Source organism: Herpailurus yagouaroundi, unplaced genomic scaffold (assembly GCF_014898765.1).
Source record: "Herpailurus yagouaroundi ecotype Mexico unplaced genomic scaffold, PumYag 142, whole genome shotgun sequence".
Classification (NCBI taxonomy): domain Eukaryota; kingdom Metazoa; phylum Chordata; class Mammalia; order Carnivora; family Felidae; genus Herpailurus; species Herpailurus yagouaroundi.
The window spans coordinates 46,456,410-46,471,262 of NW_024412397.1; the positions used below are offsets into that span (position 1 = coordinate 46,456,410).

Consider the following 14,853-nt stretch of genomic DNA (forward strand, 5'->3'; position numbering starts at 1 on the left):
ATAATGACCTTACCATCGTGAGCTTCCTTGGGCCTCTCCTCTTCCCATCTCCTGGCCTCGGCCGTATGCCCATTCTGCCTTAACAATGCTCCTTCTGTTTCCCAGGGTTTGTCCGGTTCTCTTCATTACCCTCCCGAACATTCCATCACATTCCAAGTGGCTTTCCTTACTGCATAATATTCACTCAACCATGTTCAAGTTGCCTGTTAAACCTGTTTCTTTTATTAACATTTTCTGGCTTCTTGCATTTCCAAGTTCCACTCGCAGACAGTTGGCTTACATGAGGGGTGATGGGCTTCTGGCCTGGCATGCTTAGTTAGTAGTAATAACTTCTCTTGTGTGAAAATGAGATAGCAAGAGCTCCTTGGTAAGCATGCGTGGGATCTGTACACTCATCTCCAGGCTGACACATCAATAAGTTTGCCACAAAGGAAGATGAATGAAAATTCAGGCTGAAAAGGATAAGAAGCCGTATCATATCACTTATATTTGGAAACTCAGATATAAAATTATCTTCAAAAAGAAATACTACCTCCTCATTTGAACTGAATATACTGTGTTTCATCTAATCTAAGACCCATTTAGTTCACATTGTAGTGTCACTAAAATAGAAATTTTTTTTTCCTCTCTTGATAATACATAAAATAATGATGTGTCTTACAATTAACAGTGTTATATACTACACGAATTACAATATAAACGGTTTTAATTTTTTTTTTTTTTTTTTTTTGAGAGAGAGAGAGAGAAAGTATGAGTGGAGGAGAGGGACAGAGGGAGAAGAGAGAATCCTAAGCAGGCTCCACACTCAGTGTGGAGCCTGATGCAGAGCTTGATCTCACGACCCGGGGATCATGACCTGAGCCTAAATCAAGAGTTGGATGCTCAACTGACCCAGCCACCCAGGTGCCCCACAATATAAATGTTTTTAAAAGTACGCCATTTATTTTCATCTTTTTCATTTTCTTAATAGACTAAAGTTTCTTAGAACCTATATTAAGTGAATAAAAAGCCATAATAGAAAACCCGTATCTTAAAAAAAAAAAAAAAAAAAAAAAAAAAGCATACTACATTATCTGTGCTATCTTTTGCTTAATCATTTGTCCTATTGTAAAAGATTTGGCTTTCCTTATGAAAATGCCTATTATCATCATTGCTGGGGTAAACATCTTTGTATGTATGCTTGTTCACTAAAGAGGCAAGATAGCAGAGTGGTTGAGTACATAGAATTTGGAGTCAGACTGCCTTGTTTTGAGTCTTGGTTCCTTCACTTACGAGTTATGAAAACTCTGAGCGGCAGGTGCTGCTGCATCCCTAAACTAGAGATAATAGTATACCTACTTCAGGGTTGTTGTAAGAATTAAATGAGTTAATATATACATTATTCAAACTTCCTAATGTCATTACATATTAATAGAGTAGTGCCTGGCACATGGTAAGTACTATATAAGTGTAAACTGTTATTATTTGGGATTATTTCTTTAGGATAGATTCCAAAATGGGCATAAACATTTTCTAAGGCTCTGGGTAAATACTGTGACTTTTCTTTCCCATTAGATTATATTAAGTTACACTCCTGGAATGGATTGAGTATATATTATCCCAATTTTGCCAATTTTTAGCATTTTTAAAGATAAGTCTTTGCTAATATCATAGATGAACATGACAGTTTATTCTAATATTTATTTCTTCAGTTATTAGCCCGGTTGAATTGAATATTGGCCATTTGTATTTCCTTACTTTTTAAAAATCTAAGCCTTTATTTATTACTTAATGATTTTAAACAACTTCTTATATATTTGGATAAGTTCAACAGGTAATAAGTTGTACTTTTATACTCTATTTGAATAAGTTATGTAGTGAGTTATACTTTTTTACTAGTCTGTTTTTTGATTTTGGCCTTTTGTTTTTATTTATTTATTTATTAATATTATTATTTTTACATTTTATTTGTTTTTGAAAGAGAGAGAGAGAGACAGAGCACAAGTGGGGGAGAGGCAGAGAGATGAAGGAGACACAGAATCCGAAGCAGGCTCCAGGCTCCAAGCTGTCAGCACAGAGCCTGATGCGGGGCTCAAACCCACAAACCGTGAGATCATGACCTGAGCTGACGCCAGACACTTAACTGACTGAACCACCCAGGCGCCCCTCATTTTGGCCTTTTATACATATATAATTTTGAGTTTGTGTAGGAAATATATTTTCTTGCTTGAAAGCTTGGAAAAATCCTTTTTTTCGTTGTTTTATGATGTTTAGGTTTATTTTTTACAAGTAACTTTAATTTGTAATATTTTTCAAATATTTTTCCAAAAGTAGCTACTAGTTTCCCCAACACGTTTATTGATTAATTCGTTCCTCTTAAAATACGTTTTGAAGTAACACATGCTAATTTTAAAACAATTAGAAAATACATAAAAGCTCATAAGGAAGAAAACTAAAATTGTCTATAACTCTACTATTTAGTAATAACCATTATTAATATTTTGGAGTTCTTCCCTCCTTTTTTCCCCTCTGCACGATGTAACGTTGTTATTCTTGCGGTTTCCTTTACTGTATATTAGAGTCTTTGTGGGGGGGGGTCTCTTTATCTTGTTTCATTGTTCTATCCTTGCCTTAAACCCCACCACTTTAACTGTTTTAGCTTTACAGTCTGTTTTAATGTCTCACTTCACTACTGTTCTTGAACATGCCGATCACACTTCTGTCTCAGGACCTTTGCTTTTGCTTTTCCCTCAGATAATCACATGGCTCACTCCATACTCATTTCTTTAGCTACACAATGTCACTTTATTAGTATGGTCTTCTCTTCCACCCATTTTATTTTATTTTATTGTTACTATTTTTAAAAATATAATTTATGGTCAAGTTGGCTAACATACAGTGTATACAGTGTGCTCTTGGTTTCAGGGGTAGATTCCCATGATTCATTGTTTACATACAACACCCAGTGCTCATACCAACAAGTGCCCTCCTCAATGCCCATCACCCACTTTCCCATCTCTCCCTGTATCAACCCTCAGTTGGTTCTCTGTATTTAAGGGTTTCTTATGGGTGCCTCCATCTCTATTTGAAAGTGTTTTTCCCCTTCCCTTCCCCCATGGTCTTCTGTCAAGTTTCTCAAGCTCCACATATGAGTGAAAACATATGATATCTGTCTTTCTCTGACTGACTTATTTCACTTAGCATAACACTCTCTGGTTCCACCCACGTTGCTGCAAATGGCAGGATTTCATTCTTTCTCATTGCCAAGTAGTATTCCATTGTATATATAAACCACATCTTCTTTATCCATTCATCAGTTGATGGACATTTAGGCTCTTTCCATAATTTGGCTATTGTTGAGAGCGCTGCTGTAAACGTTGGGGTACAAGTGCCCCTATGAATCAGCACTCCTGTATCCTTTGGATAAATTCCTAGTAGTGCTATTGCTGGGTCGTAGGGTAGTTCTATTTTTAATTTTTTGAGGAACCTCCACACTGCTTTCCAGAGTGGCTGCACCAGTTTGCATTCCCACCAATAGTGCAAGAGGATGCCTGTTTCTCCACATCCTCGCCAGCATCTGTTGTTTCCTGAGTTGTTAATTTTAACCACCCTGACCAGTATGAGGTGGTATCTCAATGTGGTTTTGATTTCTATTTCTCTGATGATGAGTGATGTTGAGCATCTTTTCATGTGTCCGTTAGCCATCTGGATGTTTTCTTTGGAGAAGTATTTATTCATGTCTTCTGCCCATTTCTTCACTGGACTATTTGTTTTTTGGGTGTTAAGTTTTGTAAGTTCTTTTTGGATTTTGGATACTAACCTTTTATCCAATATATTATTTGCAAATATCTTCTCCCATTCTTTGGTTTCCTTTTTGTTTTGTTGATTGTTTCCTTTTCAGTGCAGAAGCTTTTTATGTTGATGAGGTCCCAAAGGTTCATTTTTGCTTTTATTTCCCTTGACTTCAGAGACATATTGAGTAAGAAGTCGCTGCAGCTGAAGTCAAGGAGGTTTTTGCCTGTTTTCTCCTCTAGGATTTTGATGGTTTCCTGTTTCACATTTAGGTCTTTAATCTGTTTTCCACCCATTTTAAAATAGCAACCTCTTATCCCTGGGTACCTCCTATTCTCCTTCTTTATTTTTATTCCATGTTTATGTCATTAAATCACATACTACGTATACTACTTCTCAAAATAAAAGATTCCTTTCAAGATATTACTGCTCATTGACAATGCCTCTGGTCACCCAAGAGGTCTGATGGAGATCTACAATGAGATTAATCTTGTTTTCATTCCTGCTAACACAGCATCTGTTCTGCAGCCAATGGATCAAGGAGTAATTTTGACTTTCAAGTCTTATTATTGAAGAAATATATTTCATAAGGCCATAGATGCCATAGACAGTGATTTATGATTCCTTAGATGGATCTGGGCAAGTGAATTGAAAACCTTCTGGAAAGGGTTCACCACTCTAGATGCCATTAAGAACATTCGTGATTCATGATAAGAGGTCAAAATATCAACACTTACAGGAGTTTGGAAGAAGTTAATTCCAACCCTCACAGATGACTTTGAGGGGTTCAAGACTTCAGTGGAGGAAGTCACCGCAGATGTGGTGGAAATAGCAAGAGAACCAGAATTAGAAGTAGAGCTTGAAGGTGTAACTGAATTGCTACAATCTCATGATAAAATCTGAACCAGTGAAGAGATGCTTCTTGTGAATGAGCACAAGAAGTTATTTCTTAAGACGAAATCTACTCCTGGTGAAGATGCTGTGAAGATCTTTGAAATGACAACAAAGGATTTAGAATATTCCAAAAAACTTAGTTGAGAAAGCAGTGGCAGGGTTTGAGAGGATTGACTGCAGTTTGGAAAGAAGTTCTGCTGTGGGTAAAATGCTATCAATTGCATCACATGCTACAAAGAAATCCTTTATGAAAGGAAGAGTCAATTGATGTGGCAAACTTAATTGTCCTATTTTAAGAAATTGCCACAGCCACCCCAACCTTCAACAATCACCACTCTGATCAGTCAGCAGCCATCAAAACAAAGGAAAAACCCTCACCAGCAAAGATTATAATTTGCTGAAAGCTCAGATGATGGTTAGTTTTGGTTTTTTTTTTTCCAACGTTTATTTATTTTTGGGACAGAGAGAGACAGAGCATGAACGGGGGAGGGGCAGAGAGAGAGGGAGACACAGAATCGGAAACAGGCTCCAGGCTCTGAGCCCGACGCGGGGCTCAAACTCACGGACGGCGAGATCGTGACCTGGCTGAAGTCGGATGCTTAACCAACTGCGCCACCCAGGCGCCCCAATGGTTAGTTTTTTTAAGCAGTATTTTTAAATCTGTCTTCTCTCTCTCTTTTACAGTGAAATATTAATAGAAGTCTGGGGTAGACTGCTCAATGAGTTTTGGTAAATTCATACAGTTGAGGAGCCATCAACATAATCCAGTTTTAGAACACTTCCGTTACTCCAAAATATTTCTCATACCCATTTGTAGATAATGTCTGTTCTTATCCCTGATCCAGCAACCACTGTTCTGCCTCTTGCTATAATTTTGCCTTTTCTAGAAATCTCATGTAACTGTAGTCATATAGTATGCTATTGTTATTTCTAATTTTTTTCATTTGACCTGTTGATTTTGAGATTCATTCTGGTTGTGCATATCAGTAGTTTTCTCTCTTTTGATTGTTGAGTAGTAAGTATTCTATTGTATGGATATACCACATTTTGCTTTTTCATTCATCAGTTGATGGCCATTTGCATCGTTCCCAGTTTTAGGCACTTATGAATAATGCTGCTATAAGCATGTGTGTTAACAAAGTCTTTATGTGTCCATTTATTTTCACTTCTTTTTGATACATATTTTGGAATGAAATTTCTGGGTTTTATGGTAAATGTATTCTTACATTTTTAAGAAACTCCCAAACATGCACAAAGACTTGAGAGAGACCATGAAGGGTTTAAGTTTGAACTAACGTGTTGCTGCTAATAGATGATTGCAAATCTAAATACAGAACCAAGGAGACAGGGTGGGGCTAGAGCTAGAGACTCAAGAGTCATAAAGCACAGGGGTGGTGTTGATGCCATGGAGTGGATGAGATGACCTGAGGAGTTCATGTAATATAAGGAGGACTGAACTCCAGTGACATAAGCATTTGTGAGATCAAGAGCATTAGGGAGACAATGTGAGAAATCAGGAAGTAAGAGAACCAGGAGAAATTATGTCACAGAAACTAAGGGAAGAAAAATTTATACAGTAAGTGTGATCTCTGCATCCAAACACACATCTCCAGCCTTTCTGCAGAGGGTGACTAGGTCTCCGGCAGAACCCTTTTAGTCAGGGTATGTTTCAAATAAATACCCCGGGCTGAGGTTCCTGTTAGAGACAGTATTTCTCAAACATAGTCTCCTACTCCGTGGCTGCAGACCACTTCTCCCTGCCTTTCAGATGTACCCTTTCTTCTGGAGTGAGTTAGCCACCAGTCTGCTGTGTTCCCCAAGCCCCAGGAACCTCAGGTGATACATTCATCCCACAGCCGTTGCGAAGGGCATCCTGGGCTTTAAGTGAGGGGAATATGTATGGGGTTATCACTCACAGTCCTTTGAAAACCTCTCTTCAGAGAAATTTCCATCCTCACATCACTGTAACTTTATACCTTTTGTGCTCTTACATTACGTGTCGAGCAAAAAAGCCTTAGCTACCTCCTTAGCAAAATCCTTTCTAGGTGGGCTAGGACCTTATTTGGAGTGGGTTTTGGACCTCAGCCTAAGGTAAGACTGAAAGGTCCACTTTAGTACACTGGATTTCTAACCACTTGAGAGCGCTCCAAAAACAATTAAAATAAATGTTGAATGCAGGGACAGATGATTCCATAAATGATAATTTTCATTCCTTGTGATCGCCTCTTGGGTGTCATTTATACTGTTGGCCACTCCCTGATCCTTGACCGCCTAACTGCCCTCTGCTGCCTCCATTTCTACTTTATCAGCTATTTCTCATCTTTTCCCATGCTTACCTTTTAATGCCTACCCTTTAAATCTTGGTTTCCTCCAGAGTTTCATCCTTACTACCTCCCCTTACCTTTTTATTAAATATATTTTCCCTGAGAGAATTCCATCCGTATCCCTGGTTTGACTACTACATATATGACTTTCTGTCCTCGACCACGTTACTCCACTTCACTTTAAACTAATGGTGTGTTGCAGCTGGCTTGTACCAGGTCATGAGAGCCAACTGTTAACTTTTCCAGAATTTTGTGAGCCAGTTGCTAAACCCAGCCATTATTAAAATTACATAAACTTACAATTAAGTTATATTAAGAATAAAGGTAATAAATATTCCTGCTGTTATGCCCAGAATTCGTGATCTTCAAAGAGCACCATGGAGCCGAGTCTAATGCAAAATCAAAAGAGCCTTTATTCGAGCTAGCTCGAGCTCAATCCCCTACCTGCACCGACGCAGCGGTGAGATACCAGAGAGAGAGTGAGTTTCAAAAGCACAAATGTTTTATAGGGGGTCTTGGGGCAGTTGGTGAGGTAATGGCTGTGGCCTCAGCCAATTGGCTGGGGAAGGGTCGTGGCCTCGGCCAATTGGCTGGGGAAGGGTGGGAGTCTTGTTACGCAGGTCGCCGGGCGTGTTTTGATGGGAAGTTTGAACGGGTGAGCGGGACGTTACTCAAGGGGAGGAGGCGTGGTCTGAGGTTTCTGCGATTTTCCCGGAAAGGGGGCATGTCGGGGACAGTCACTCAAGGTGGAGGACAGAAGATGGAGTCGGCCGGCGTAGGTCCACTCTTTCTTTCACCTGCTACTTTTTAGTATCGATGCTTTTGAGATTTTGTATGTCTATGGTATCTTTGGAAATCCTTGATAATGGTGTGCTACAGTGCCTCACTTCCAATTCTTCATTTGGCGATGTCATGTTGGTCCCTTGAAAATGGCTATAGTGGGAGTGTTTCCACCATGGACATCAGGAAATGCTGCACCTAGGGGCTCAGTCTATTGTTTTGTTGATTGTCGAGGCTTAAACGACCAAGAAAATGTTAATAATGTAGATTAACCTAGGGGCTCAGTCTAACCACCAAGAAAATGTTAATAATGTAGATTAAGCTTAATAGTGTGTTGCTCTACAGCTGTTAGGTTGTGAGTACACAAAGAATTGAAGGAATATTCTAATAGTCTAAAACTATTATCCAATTTAGCAAAAAAAAAAAAAGTGCTCATCTCATTGGTGAGCAAGAGAAGTTTTCACTCATGTTTTCAGTGTTTCACTTTCTCTCACTTCCTAATGTCAACATAAATAACAGCCATATTTATGCCCTGAGTGCACTCATTCACCAGCTGCGATCACGGGTTGCAAGAGTTGGGCAATAGTCAACAAAAACATTCTGCAAGAATTGATTGGTGATTAGAAATTTATGCTAAAGAGTATTACATGCTCTATTATTATTTGTAAATTAGGAACTACGCAGCCTCCATATCAGTAAATTGTATAAAATGTATGTACATATATATGCATGCATTCCCCCTGTCTGCACGAGAGCCAGTTAAATACTTACCATCACATCACTTCTTGAAACCCTCAGTATCAATTGCTTATTAGACATTTTAAGTTTACTATGATAGGCATTGCAGACTTAACATGTCAGAAGTGGAATTCATTTGCCTTCTAATGTCTTTTCCTCTTCTGATACTCTATCTTAGAGAGTTACCCTACACTAGGAGGTAAAAAAAAAAAAAAAAAAAAGTGAAAACAGTGGCTGTAGATTCCTTAAAAAGGAGATAAAGGCTTGGTGGAGTTTTTTTGTTTAGTATAGTTTAGTTGTAAGAAAGAATGATCTTGAACATATTCATATGGGAATGAGACAATGGAGAGGGGAGAATTGGAAGCTCCAGGAAAGAGAAGGAACGGATAACAGGACAGTCTGGGATAAGGAAGGAGAGGGCAGGGTCCAGAGCACATTGGCCTTGGACAGAAGAGAGTCACCTCTTCCACACTGACAGGAGGAAAAGAGATAGGGATCAGGGTGTGTCTTAGGTTGGGTTCTCTGGGAGCAGAGCCTGAGACAGGGATTCTTGTTCAAATGATTTGGGTGAGGGGTGCTCTTAGGAGAAGGAATGAGAGAGGTATGAGAGGGTAGGAGGAGCAGGCTAAGCGAGAGTGTGATCTTGACTGGATACTAACGTCAGCTTACTCACCTTGAGGCCCGGGACTGGCCTTTTCCCCCTGTGCCAGTCACTCATTGGTTGAGGTCTGCTCATCAGAGGAATGGGGCTTAACCTTCCAGACCATGTGGGCTCTGTCTGGCTGAGGGCAATTCTTCAAGGAAGGCAGTAGCTGTGAATTTTAAACAACCAGCCCTTGGAGCAGCTGAAGGACAAGAATACCTGCCACAAAAGGGGATCTGAGTGGGGCACCAAGAGCATCCACTGTAGTGTGGATACATAGGCATAGATGGGGGACAGATGCAAGTGGAGAAGAGACTGTGACAGTTCCTCGTGAGTGGTCTCTCTCTAAAATAGTAATCCAAATTACCTGCTGAGGGTGAGGAGGAATCTGGTGGGCACAGACAGCTTGAGTAGGGTGGGAAGATTTTGAGCAACTGCTATATGTAAGCAGTGGGGGAGGGGCAGCCCTGGGCGGTACTCAGAGGCCAGGGACTGTTGGAGACATGGAGCGAGTAGTGACAGCACTTTGCATTGTTACTTACATTCTTCTGCAGTCTCCGTGTGGGAGTGCAAAAGGCAGGTGGTTGGCTTACCCAGTGTTGACATTTTGCTGGGTAAGTATAATGCAGGCAGAAAAGGGTAAGTAAAAGGCATGAGGATGATGGTGAGAGAGTTACTGAAGGCTCTTACTACCTTTTGGGAAGGCAGAAATGTACACAATACAGGGGCAAGAGAGTGTGTTCACAGTGCATGGATAGAAGTACAAAGTAGCGGGTAAGATCACAGAAGAAAATGAAGCGTTTTCTGGGTTGAGGATGCAAATTTCTATGGCTTCACATAAAGGGGACTGCATTTGAACTGCCTCTTGAAGGGCCAGTGGGAGAAAAAAAGTCTCCTTGGGAGGATATGGAAGGGAAGGGTGTAGAGAAAGCCTGGAAAAAACGCATGAAAGCAATCTGGTTAGAGACTGATGATTTAACAGTATGTGTGCTAAAGCCTGTAACAAGGCACCTGCAGTAAGTAAAGTCAGAGTGGTTGGCATTGGCTCTTGTTCTTAGCCCCATTCTCAAACAGGAGCAGGCTAAGTTTCTTATACTGGAGGTAAGAGGGTGGCAGTGGGTTTGGATAGAGGCCTGGCTAGGAGAGTAGCTTGCGACGCCATCTTTGGAAGCAGGGAGGCAAAGAGTGTGTTGCCACATCTCGGTACTCTCTTAGACTTATTTCCATGGCTGTGAAATGGGTACCAATTAACAAGGAGATAACTGGATTGTTGGCACTGCCTTTGAAATCTCGGCCAGCTATGAGCCCAGAGTTGCCCCTATTGATGTTTAAACCAGAGTAGACATTGCAACTGGTAGGCAAACCAGACCTCATCCAAACCATATTTGGACCCAGCACCTGACCCAGGACTACTGGCACCTAGCTGCGCCGGCTCCCTTAAACTTTCATTAACTTTATAATAACACATTTTACTCAATCAGTATTTTGGTTTCTGCACATGTGGGATTTTGATGGGGTTTTATCATGTAGAGGTGGTAGGGCGGACAAAGTGAAAAGAGTTGAAAAGGTGTTTTTGAAGACAGAAAGTGAAAATAGTTAAAAAGCTATTTTTTATTGAAAAAATGAAAGTAATACATATTCTTTATAAATCAAATAATGTAGTATAAGAAGAAAAATCAAAAGTAACCATCCCCTCAATCCACCAAAAAACCCTTTCTTCCTAGAGATAATCATTAACAGTTTGGTATATAGCTTTTCATGCATACATAAACACATAAGGCACTTACATTTACATATAATATATTATACACAATATTCTGGTATTTAACCTAATACTTTTCAGTCAAAATATATCTTGGAGTGTTTTAATATGATTAGTGTTGCTTGTTTTCATAGCTACCTAATATTCCACGGTATTTGAACAAATTCCCCATTGATGAGAATTTAAGTAGGTTCTACTTTTTTTATTATAAACAATAGAACAACGAACATCTTACGTATTCTTCTTTTTGTTCGTAATTACTTTAGATCAATTCCTAGAAGAGGGATTGTTGGGTCAAAGGGTATGATGGTTTCACGTATCGGTTAACTACCTGATCTACATTGCCAGACTGCCTTCCAAAAATTTGCATAAATTTACTCCCAGTGAACAGTGTAGAATAGTGCTTATTTCTTTACCAACACAGAACATTATCAATATTTCTACACGATGGGTTAGTTTTATATGTATGTAAATATATTAGTATAAATATATTCGCTACAAAAACCTTTATTGTTTCCATTCGGTCTACGGCTTGGGAGAGGGCTCGAAGGTGGTTAAAAAGCTGCCTAGTGGCTGCAGGGAGAAGCTCAGGCACAAGCCGTGCAAAAGGGGGATGCCAGTGGGCCCCCACCAAGGCTGCTGGGCTCCAGAGGCTCCTAGTTGTGCTTGCGGGTGAGCTTTTCCAAGAGATACTCGTGCAGCTCAGCCTGGAGGCGGCCAGCCCGCCGAGGTGAGTCAGGAGGTCGCCATCTTCTCGGTGAGTTTCACTTGTTCACCCAGGAAGTCAGGAAGTGGAACTCCAGGAAGTCACAGAGATCGGGGTCTGCGCGGGCAGAACCCGGAGTATGCAGACCCAAACAGGCGTGGTTCAGGTTCTTCTCCAGAACCAGCGTGGCTTCCATGGCGTCCGGGGTTTTACCCACTCATCTTCCCGTGGCTTCTGCACGTCCTGGAGGAGGGCGTCGCAGCCGCGCTGTTTTTGCCTTTTCAAGAGACGCTCAGCACAGCACGCTCGCGCTTCTCAGCCAACCGGCGGAACAAGTGGCTCACGCCCTCCGGCTCAACGCCGTCCTGGTTGAAACAGAAGCCGAGAGAGAGGTAGGTGTAGGAGGCCTGCAGAGGCATGTTGACCAGGTGGTTGATGGCGGCCCTCCACCGCCGTGGAATAATTCTGACGAATCTGGGAGTTCATCGTTGATCGGTTATGAGGAGCTAAGCTCCAAATAGGGTGTTGGCTGGTCCCGGAGGCAGAGGGTGGCGGAGGAGATGGCTCAGAAGGTTGCGACCGGAAAGAGGTTAGAGGGTGGCCTGAGGCTGATAGAAGGGACGTCCCTGGGTCTGTTCTGGCCAAACACTGTAGACAGATCCGCCGGACCGCCAGGTGCACGCCAGGAGCTCCCGGATTAAGGTTACGTTTTAAGAAGGTTTTTTTTTTAAATAGTCGTAGTGGTAAAAGGTCAGCTTCCACCAGGAGAGCTGATACTGCAGATGGAAAATACTCTCTGGGTAGTTGAGTTCAAAAGTATGTTTAATAGTTAAGGTTACTGAGGTTCTGTTATAAATTTACTGAGTCAATGAAGATGGTATAGAAATCCTGGGACTGCTGATTTAAGTCCTCATTAGTTTGAAATTCTACCCAAAATTCATGGAGATGGAATTCACCTCTGTGGTTAGAGATGGCAACTTAGTAGAATGTCTTTATTAAGAGTTTACTTGTGGGGCACCTGGGAGGCTCAGTCGGTTAAGCGTCAGAATCCTGATCTCAACTAAGGTCTTGATCTCTGGGTCATGAATTAAAGCACCACCAAAGAGCCTACTTAAAAAAAAAAAAAAAAGTTTATTTGTTATATGCAGAAATGACATGATCAGAAACTTTCAGTGTGTGGGGAATGCTTCTCAAACCTAAGCTTTCTGTATTACATGGTCATTTAAAAACTATTTAAAAAGAAAAATTTCTTAGATTATTTTATCAGTAAGAGGAGAATAAGTTAATGTCAGCCATTAGAATTGTTGTATTTATAATATATTTTGCTTATGCATACTATGAAAATATACACATAGATGGAAAGGAAATTAAAAACATCATTATTATAACAAAGGTTTTGTTGTGAAAGCTTGTGTTTCTGTATCTCCATCTTGATCTCACTCTCTGGACCATTTTTCCAGACTTTTTTTGATATGTAAGTTTGGAACAAAATGTGATTGGAATTCTTGGGCTCACTCTTCACCCTTCCTTGCATTCACATCCTTGCTAGATCCTCATGACGTGGATGGAGTGACTTTCCTGCACCTTGACTTTGGGCTTGTCAATATTCCTTGCATTGGCTAAAAGAATGGAAGTTTTAGTTTTCAGTCTAGAACCTTGAGGTGAGCACGCCTTGGCCAGCCGACTGGTTCAAGGAAGACAGGAGACATGAGCAGATTCAGTGTCGTACGTGAGGCAGAACCACACCAAACGATTGATAGAACCATGAGAACAAGGGCTTATTGTTGTATGCCACTAGTTTTTATGGTTGTTATGCAGCATCGTTTTGGCAATAGCTAACTGGTATACATTTTTTTTTTTATGTTCTTAGTGTTCCTGTAATATTTCCACTGATTTTTAAGTTCAGTACTTAAAGTACTAAAAAGTACTTACCTCTAATATGTTTTGAATTTGATGCTTATGATCTTATGATCTTTATTTTGTACAAGGATTTCTTGGTCAAGTCACAGCCCGAGAGAAAATTCACCCAACTTTTTTCCCCTCATAAACTCATAAATATAAAAAAGCAAACTCAATTTTACTTTTCTCAAATCCCTATTTAATTCTAAATAAACCTTGCCTGTTCTTTTAAAGTTTTTGCCAGGGTCACAACAATGAGAAATGATATCAAAGTTCTTTAAATGTTTACTTTTTGCATTCCGTTTTCAGAATTCTCTTCATGTCAAGCAGGTCTGAAAAGTTAAAAATAACTACCTCCAGAGATTTCTTCTTGGGCTGTATTCTTCCTAGGGAACCTCTAAGCTTTTCCCATCCAAACTGGGTCATCATCCTTGCCTAATTTAAAAATCTCCCAGATCCAATGCTCTACAAAAATCAATGAGATCTTTCCCACCAGATAATCCCTGCAGCCACACGTTATATTCTCTGGTCTGATTCTGCATGAGTTTGATTTTATGTACTCTATTGTAATAATTTATTAACTTGATAAAATCTGCTGACTCCTCATGGAAAATATTCTGTTTATATTTTATATTTCCTGTGGCTTTCTTTCCATAGCTTTTATTATTGAGTATTTACATGAGAATAGGGCCTTTGTTTTTTAAAAGTTCATCTGTGCCTGCTGTTTCTTGTCTCCCCTGAAGTCAACAGCCCTCTGTTTGTGACATACATCGTGCTTTTCATATTGAAAGCACTCAGTGATTCCCGAATAATTAATCTTCCTACCATGTCTCTGAATTACCTACCTGGGTGAGTTGAATCAGCCCCATTTTACAGCAGGGCAACACACAGAGAGATACAAGGTAGTCACTTGATCATGTCCGAGTTCAAGTGTAAAGCCCTTCTATCTCTTGTACTAGATGAAACCCCTCTCCTTGCTTACAGTTAGTTCTGCTGGGTTATTATCATGTGTATCTTATTATGCTTACTTTTTCTCTGCACATTTCCGAAGGAAAGATATGTCAGTGGGAAGGGAAAGGTGAACACTCAGTGATGAAACTTCACAAATAGTCATTCCAGATAATTCTCAGGGGAGTGGTTGCTGGATCATCTGTTGGTAAAGTTGAGGCAGTAGCCTTGTGTAACAACACCATGTTTGCATGGACTGAGGGACAAGTTCTAATTTTGAACTCTCCTTACACATTGTCTATTCGTTGTCAAAGACCGCAACTTTGGGGTCAACTGACAGATAGCAAAATGAATCCTGAATAGAAGATCCAGCATATTCACATTAGCT

The 14,853-nt window shown here is 40.3% G+C and overlaps 1 pseudogene; it reads right to left on the bottom strand.

Annotated features, from left to right (window-relative positions):
* Positions 1–259: 259 nt before the first annotated feature.
* Positions 260–12,202, bottom strand: LOC121033070 (ferritin light chain-like; annotated as a pseudogene).
* Positions 12,203–14,853: the final 2,651 nt, after the last annotated feature.